Source organism: Convolutriloba macropyga, unplaced genomic scaffold, assembly GCF_964194025.1.
Source record: "Convolutriloba macropyga unplaced genomic scaffold, txConMacr16.3 SCAFFOLD_5093, whole genome shotgun sequence".
NCBI classification, from domain to species: domain Eukaryota; kingdom Metazoa; phylum Xenacoelomorpha; order Acoela; family Convolutidae; genus Convolutriloba; species Convolutriloba macropyga.
Genome location: NW_027451351.1, coordinates 10,001 through 18,041, shown reverse-complemented (window position 1 = coordinate 18,041; position 8,041 = coordinate 10,001). Strand labels below are relative to the sequence as shown.

At 42.9% G+C, this 8,041-nt stretch overlaps 1 pseudogene; it reads right to left on the bottom strand.

The window, feature by feature from the left end:
* Nucleotides 1-1,352: 1,352 nt before the first annotated feature.
* On the bottom strand, nt 1,353-1,504 carry LOC142356600 (5.8S ribosomal RNA; annotated as a pseudogene).
* Between the last annotated feature and the right edge of the window lie 6,537 nt (nt 1,505-8,041).

Sequence of the window (8,041 nt, the reverse complement as noted above, 5' to 3'; positions counted from 1 at the left end):
CGCTTTCGCGTACTCGAAACAACATAATACTAGTCTTTGTAATTTAGTTTCATAATTTCAACTGTTCTCATGCAGAATTTTTGCTCATTCTTATCCCAAATTTTGACCTGGCTACTAGTTACACTCCTTGTACTTATTGCAAAATGACCACAAATTTCAACAGCTTTCACATGTTGCTGTTTCGGCTTTCGCTTACTACAGTCAACATAATACTCGTTGCAAAATAAGTGCTCGGCATCTGCAATTTTCCAAAGACGAAGTTTCGCCAGTTCAATTTTCGCTCGCCAATTATGGCTACTAATTCACACGGTACTGAGCTCAACAACATTAAATTTGTTCAGCAAGACTTTCACATGTTGATGTTTTGGCTTTCGCCTACTAGAAGCAACATAATACTCGTCTTGTTAGCTCATTCAATGAGAATAGCTTTTCCCGTTGAGAATTTTTGCCTTCAATTGGCGTTGTAGTGAGTTTGGCTACTCAGATCACCAAATACTTGTGACAATTCGAACCAGAAATGTTTTCAATTTTCACATGCTGATGTTTCGGATTCAACCTACTAGAAGCAGCATAATACTTGTATTCAACAATTTCTGTATCAAATCCCAGTTTTCTCTGGTGCATCTTTGCCAAACTATTCCAAACTGCCTGAGTCTGAATACCAATTACAGGTACTAGTAAATGCACGTTACTAAGGACTATATAGTTCTAGGTTACTGTACACAACGACGTTCACATGTTGATGTTTCAGCTGCCGCTTACTAGAAACAACATAATACTTATCGTGCATACCTTTCCATAACTTGTCCTTTTCAGATGCATTAGTTTCCCTTTGTCTTGGCTTCTACAGTCAGACTGGCTACTAGTAACAGCACAGTACTAATCACATATCGTTCTACAGTTTGCAGACAACTTTCACATGTTGATGTTTCAGCTTTCGCCTACTAGAAACAACATAATACTCGCTGTATACATTTGTAGTTCTCTATGTAACTTTCATGTGAAGAAGTTTCGCCAGTCTTTTTGACTGTCTCAAATCTGAGTCATGCTTAGGCTACTAGTTGCTTCATAGTACTTATCGCCTCGAGATCATTGAACAAAACTTGATTTTCACATGTTGCTGTTTCAGCTTCCGCTTACTAGAAACAACATAATACTAGTCTCATTAAGTTCCGTCTCTTTGCAATTTTCTTATGAAGAAAATTCGCCATCACAATGACTCCAGCAGTTCTTGATCAAGGAATGCAATCATTGATCAGAATGCTATTATTTGAATCGGTTCTGCTTTAAGTGTTCCAATTTTATTGGAAGCACCAACAATAGAACATCAATGTGTTCAATCGAGAGTTATATAACCCTGAATCGGACGCAGTCAACAGCCGAAGCCGAGACCGCCTTTTGCGTTAGAGAGGTCGGTAAACAAATCTTGCGATTCATACCGAATTAACACATATAGCTGTGCTCCTCTTCGTAAAGCGAGCCAAGTGATCCCCTGTTGAAGGATGTATTTGGACCAATCTAGTAGCATTTGGTTTCCAACAAGCTCTCCCAAGTTAGCTTACTTATTGGGCTTTTCAACCAATTCGGTTGGCTACAAGCATCATCAAAGTACTAGCCACAGTTTGATCGCAAAATTCTACGACTTTCACATGTTGATGTTTCGGCTTGCGCTTAGCCTACTATAAGCAACATAATACTAGTCATATCATAGAGCGTGATCAGCTTGTGACGTTCTCATGATGAAGTTTCACCAACAGTGTCTCACTTCGAGCTTAAATCCAGCTACTAGTAACTACACAGTACTGACTGCAACGATAACTTTTATCTATACCTTTCACATGCTGCGCTTTCGGCCAGGGCCTACTAACGTCAACATAATACTCGATATAAACTTTTGTTCATGATGCAGCTTCCCCATGCAGAAGTTTCGCCTTCAAATGCTCTCTTGGCCATATGACGTAAGAAAAGGTTACTAGTAACATCACAGTACTAGCCACAGTTTGATTGCAAAATTCTACGACTTTCACATGTTGATGTTTCGGCTTGCGCTTAGCCTACTAGAAGCAACATAATACTAGTCATATCATAGAGCGTGATCAGCTTGTGACGTTCTCATGATGAAGTTTCACCAACAGTGTCTCATTTCGAGCTTAAATCCAGCTACTAGTAACTACACAGTACTGACTGCAACGCTAACTTTTATCTATACCTTTCACATGCTGCGCTTTCGGCCAGGGCCTACTAACGTCAACATAATACTCGATATAAACTTTTGTTCATGATGCAGCTTCCCCATGCAGAAGTTTCGCCTTCAAATGCTCTCTTGGCCATATGACGTAACACAAGGTTACTAGTAACATCACAGTACTAGCCACAATTTGATCGCAAAATTCTACGACTTTCACATGTTGATGTTTCGGCTTGCGCTTAGCCTACTATAAGCAACATAATACTAGTCATATCATAGAGCGTGATCAGCTTGTGACGTTCTCATGATGAAGTTTCACCAACAGTGTCTCACTTCGAGCTTAAATCCAGCTACTAGTAACTACACAGTACTGACTGCAACGATAACTTTTATCTATACCTTTCACATGCTGCGCTTTCGGCCAGGGCCTACTAACGTCAACATAATACTCGATATAAACTTTTGTTCATGATGCAGCTTCCCCATGCAGAAGTTTCGCCTTCAAATGCTCTCTTGGCCATATGACGTAAGAAAAGGTTACTAGTAACATCACAGTACTAGCCACAGTTTGATTGCAAAATTCTACGACTTTCACATGTTGATGTTTCGGCTTGCGCTTAGCCTACTAGAAGCAACATAATACTAGTCATATCATAGAGCGTGATCAGCTTGTGACGTTCTCATGATGAAGTTTCACCAACAGTGTCTCATTTCGAGCTTAAATCCAGCTACTAGTAACTACACAGTACTGACTGCAACGCTAACTTTTATCTATACCTTTCACATGCTGCGCTTTCGGCCAGGGCCTACTAACGTCAACATAATACTCGATATAAACTTTTGTTCATGATGCAGCTTCCCCATGCAGAAGTTTCGCCTTCAAATGCTCTCTTGGCCATATGACGTAACACAAGGTTACTAGTAACATCACAGTACTAGCCACAATTTGATCGCAAAATTCTACGACTTTCACATGTTGATGTTTCGGCTTGCGCTTAGCCTACTAGAAGCAACATAATACTAGTCATATCATGGAGCGTGATCAGCTTGTGACGTTCTCATGATGAAGTTTCACCAACAGTGTCTCATTTCGAGCTTAAATCCAGCTACTAGTAACTACACAGTACTGACTGCAACGATAACTTTTATCTATACCTTTCACATGCTGCGCTTTCGGCCAGGGCCTACTAATGTCAACATAATACTCGATATAAACTTTTGTTCATGATGCAGCTTCCCCATGCAGAAGTTTCGCCTTCAAATGCTCTCTTGGCCATATGACGTAACACAAGGTTACTAGTAACATCACAGTACTAGCCACAATTTGATCGCAAAATTCTACGACTTTCACATGTTGATGTTTCGGCTTGCGCTTAGCCTACTAGAAGCAACATAATACTAGTCATATCATAGAGCTTGATCAGCTTGTGACATTCTCATGATGAAGTTTCACCAACAGTGTCTCATTTTGAGCTTAAATCCAGCTACTAGTAACTACACAGTACTGACTGCAACAATAACTTTTATCTATACCTTTCACATGCTGCGTTTTCGGCCAAGGCCTACTAACGTCAACATAATACTCGATATAAAATTTTGATCATGATGCAGCTTTCCCATGCAGAAGTTTCGCCTTCAAATGCTCTCTTGGCCATATGACGGAACACCAGGTTACTAGTAACATCACAGTACTAGCCACAGTTTGATTGCAAAATTCTACGACTTTCACATGTTGATGTTTCGGCTTGCGCTTAGCCTACTAGAAGCAACATAATACTAGTCATATCATAGAGCGTGATCAGCTTGTGACGTTCTCATGATGAAGTTTCACCAATAGTGTTTCATTCGAATTGGTTCTGCTTTAAGCTCTCCAATTGTTTTGGATGAACCAGTTTTGCCCTTCGAAGCCACTTTTGTGAGCTTTTGTGGGTCTTTACCAAGAGGATATACCTCAAGGCCTCTTTCAATTCCTTTAAGTTCTTTCAACTCCTTTACAGTTTCTAGGTTCACATAGCTGCAAACCTTATTTCTAGTTTTAAGTCTGGCCAACTTGGGGAGAGTTGGTGCAGACCGTGACCAATTCTAGTAGGATGCCACAACAAGAATGTGATCAACTTAGCTTGTCGATGAACCTGCCCCACATTCAAACAACTCTATCGCCTTTTCCTCGTATAGTTATATGCGAGGGCCTCTCATAGAGAGCGCTGTTAGCAACCTTTTCCACATAGACGATAAAGTTGTGAGTGTTTTGCACATGGCTGTTGTCATCACCACGTGACGAGTCAACTCAGCTTGACTCTCTACACTCCGACAAGCTTTGCACATACGCCTTTAGTTCAGTATGTGTCTTTAATCTGACTCCGGTGCCTCAAGCCGGAAAAATTGTCAGATTATGATCATTATCGGTTAGTCATCCCGATGCAAGATCGTATCGTACTGTCTTTGTCTACCTCCAGATTCCGAAGAACAGGAGGAGACTCTCCCAGACCTACATATCTGGGAGAATGTTCAGAGGGCGAGAAGCTGTGGATTACTCTCCCCTAAGAACTGACTAAACTTTACCCTCGTCCAAGGTAAGTTTATTTTAGCTAGCCTTCTATGTAAAGGATCTGAGGCTAAGCTGTGTTTTTTCGAGCCTTTGGCTCGGAGCAAGTTCAGTGGGCGCCCCGAGTAGCTCAACTCTTTCCCACTGAACAGCGCAACGCTCTGTCACTCGCTGGGATTTTTGCGTGTCGGTTCTAACCACGCGACTTGTGGACCTTTTTAGGCCTTTCTCATTCACAAGTCTATAGCTGGGCTTCTATAACCCAGCTTCTGAGATCTAGATAGCTGCAGTTCTGCTAGGCTGCTTTTGCTAACTAGTCTCCCTTTAAGCAGTCCCTTGCCATGACTGCTGAACTATGTATCCACACAAGTAGTTTTTGAGCTCGATACATAATTCGAGATTGGTTGCCAAGCAATCTCTAGCGACAGAGCGTCATGCGCACTACAGACATGGCCTCTACCAGCAGCCATGCCCGAAGGAATCAATCACTGATCCTTCCGCAGGTTCCCCTACGGAAACCTTGTTACGACTTTTACTTCCTCTAGACAATTAAGCTCGATCCGCTTCATCCCGTTGCCGGAGACCGAAGTCCCAACAGTAGGAATTTGCAATTCTTGCTTAACTATCCAATCAGTAGTAGCGACGGGCGGTGTGTACAAAGGGCAGGGACGTAATCCCTATGAGTTGTTGACTCATAAGTACCAGGAATTCCTGGTTCACGTCTGCAAGTTACAACAGACGATCCCCTTGAAGCGCTGTACTTTTCTCTGATTGCCCAGTCCATTTCGGACCAAGGGCTGAGTACTCAATCTAAAAGTACACAGTGTAGCGCGCGTGCAGTCCAGAACATCTAAGGGCATCACAGACCTGTTATAGCCTCACTTCATCTGCGGTATTTAATTCCGCATAGTTCCTCTAAGAAGTGTTTGAATTCACATATAGTGAATTTCATTATTTAGATGGAGAAGATCTCGTTCGTTATCGGAATTAACCAGACAGATCACTCCACTAACTAAGAACGGCCATGCACCACCGCCCATATAATCATGAAAGATATTCAATCTGTCAATCCTTAAGATGTCTGGACCGGGTGAGTTTTCCCGTGTTGAGTCAAATTAAGCCGCAGGCTCCACTCCTGGTGGTGCCCTTCCGTCAATTCCTTTAAGTTTCGATTTTGCAACCATACTTCCCCCGGAACCAATAAACTTTGGTTTCCCGGTTAATCTCTTGCCAAGTCAAGATCGACTTTGACAAATTGTAGGTTGGTATAGTTTATGGTCAGAATTACGAGGGTATCTAATCCTCTTCAATACTCTGACTTTCGTTCTTGATTAATGAAAACATTCTTGGCAAATGCTTTCGCAGTAGTTTGTCTTGCCACGATCCAAGAATTTCACCTCTAACGTAGCAATACAAATGCCCCCGTCTGTTCCTTTCAATCATTACCGCACTCAGCCAACCGGCATCAATCGAGTAGCGGGTCATTCTCCATTATTCCATGCTTTATTATTCGATCCCAAAGGATGCTTTGAACACTCTAATTTTCTCAGGGTGAAAACACCGTTTCCACAGTTCGTCACATTTAAGTGCAAACTATTTCTTCGATGCGAAGGATGAGCGGAACGAGTCAACAGATTTAACTGAAGACCATGTTGCCGTTCTACTCAAACAGATCCAACTATGAGCTTTTTAAACGCAGCAACTATTGCATACGCTTGTAGAGGCTGGTATTACCGCGGCTGCTGGCACCAGACTTGCCCTCTACTCGTTCATCAATGGAGCTTTTAAGTCCATTCCATTCTGATTACAAACCATAAAGGTTCATATCATTATTTCTAGTCACTACCTCCTCGTGCGGAGAGTGGGTAATTTGCGTGCCTGCTGCCTTCCTTGGATGTGGTAGCCGTTTCTAAGGCTCCCTCTCCGGAATCGAACCCTGATTCCCCGTTACCCGTCACAACCATGGTAGTCCGTTACACTACCATCATAGGTTGATAGGTCAGAAATTCGGAAGTTCCGTCCCCAAGCCGAAGCTATCTGGGATCTTTCAGTTACTAGGACTCATCACGGGATGTGTCTGTACTTAGCAAATCACCCGGTGTAGTCTTGTAAAAGTCTCCGACAGTGTCGGACAATCAGCATGCATTAGCTGCAGGGTTACCGCAGTTATTCATTTAGCTTGCAAATCAACTAATAGATAGTAACTGATTTAATGAGCCATTCGCGGTTCCACTTTTTCAAGCTTCGCTTGCACATGCATGGCTTAGTCTTTCAGACAAGCATATGGCAACTGACAGGATCAATCAGTTTAATTGTACTTTGAACAATCTTTCGATTTGTTCGAATTTAGAAAGACATAGCCTTGCGGCCTCGTCAATCTTGCTTTGAGCTTTTTAAATCACGAAGAGTTTCAATGCATGCTTTGGCATGGCTACTAGTTACTACACAGTACTCTACACACTTAGAGTTACCCACGATTACACATTTCACATGCTGATGTTTCGGCTCGCGCGTACTAGAAACAGCATAATACTATGTGTACTGGTAGATAGCGCTCTGTGAGCATTTCCCATGAGCAGGTTTTGCCCTCCAAATCTCTGTTCTACTGTTACCAATACCGGCTAATCTGATTGGCTGCCACTGTTAGGCCATTTGGGAGCGCTTTTCTCGCACTCTGATTGGCTGCCACTGTTAGGCCATTTGGGAGCGCTTTTCTCGCACTCTGATTGGCTGCCACTGTTAGGCCATTTGGGAGCGCTTTTCTCGCACTCTGATTGGCTGCCACTGTTAGGCCATTTGGGAGCGCTTTTCTCGCACTCTGATTGGCTGCCACTGTTAGGCCATTTGGGAGCGCTTTTCTCGCACTCTGATTGGCTGCCACTGTTAGGCCATTTGGGAGCGCTTTTCTCGCACTCTGATTGGCTGCCAGTGTTAGGCCATTTGGGAGCGCTTTTCTCGCACTCTGATTGGCTGCCAGTGTTAGGCCATTTGGGAGCGCTTTTCTCGCACTCTGATTGGCTGCCAGTGTTAGGCCATTTGGGAGCGCATAGATGACGAGGCAACACTTTCAGACAGCAAAGCGATGCTTCAGCTTACTTCAGCTAATTTAGAACACAACCGAACATTTGTAGCAAGACACCGCACAACCTTGGCTGCTTGGTTGCCTGAGCACAAGTTCAAGTTCTTTCCCAGTGCCGTAACACGACACTGGAATTTTCACCAAATGTCAACCACCGTTTGCCGTACACTCCGAATTATGTTACGGTGCTTATTGGCTAGAGAAGAACTCAAAAGTATGAGTTGATTGC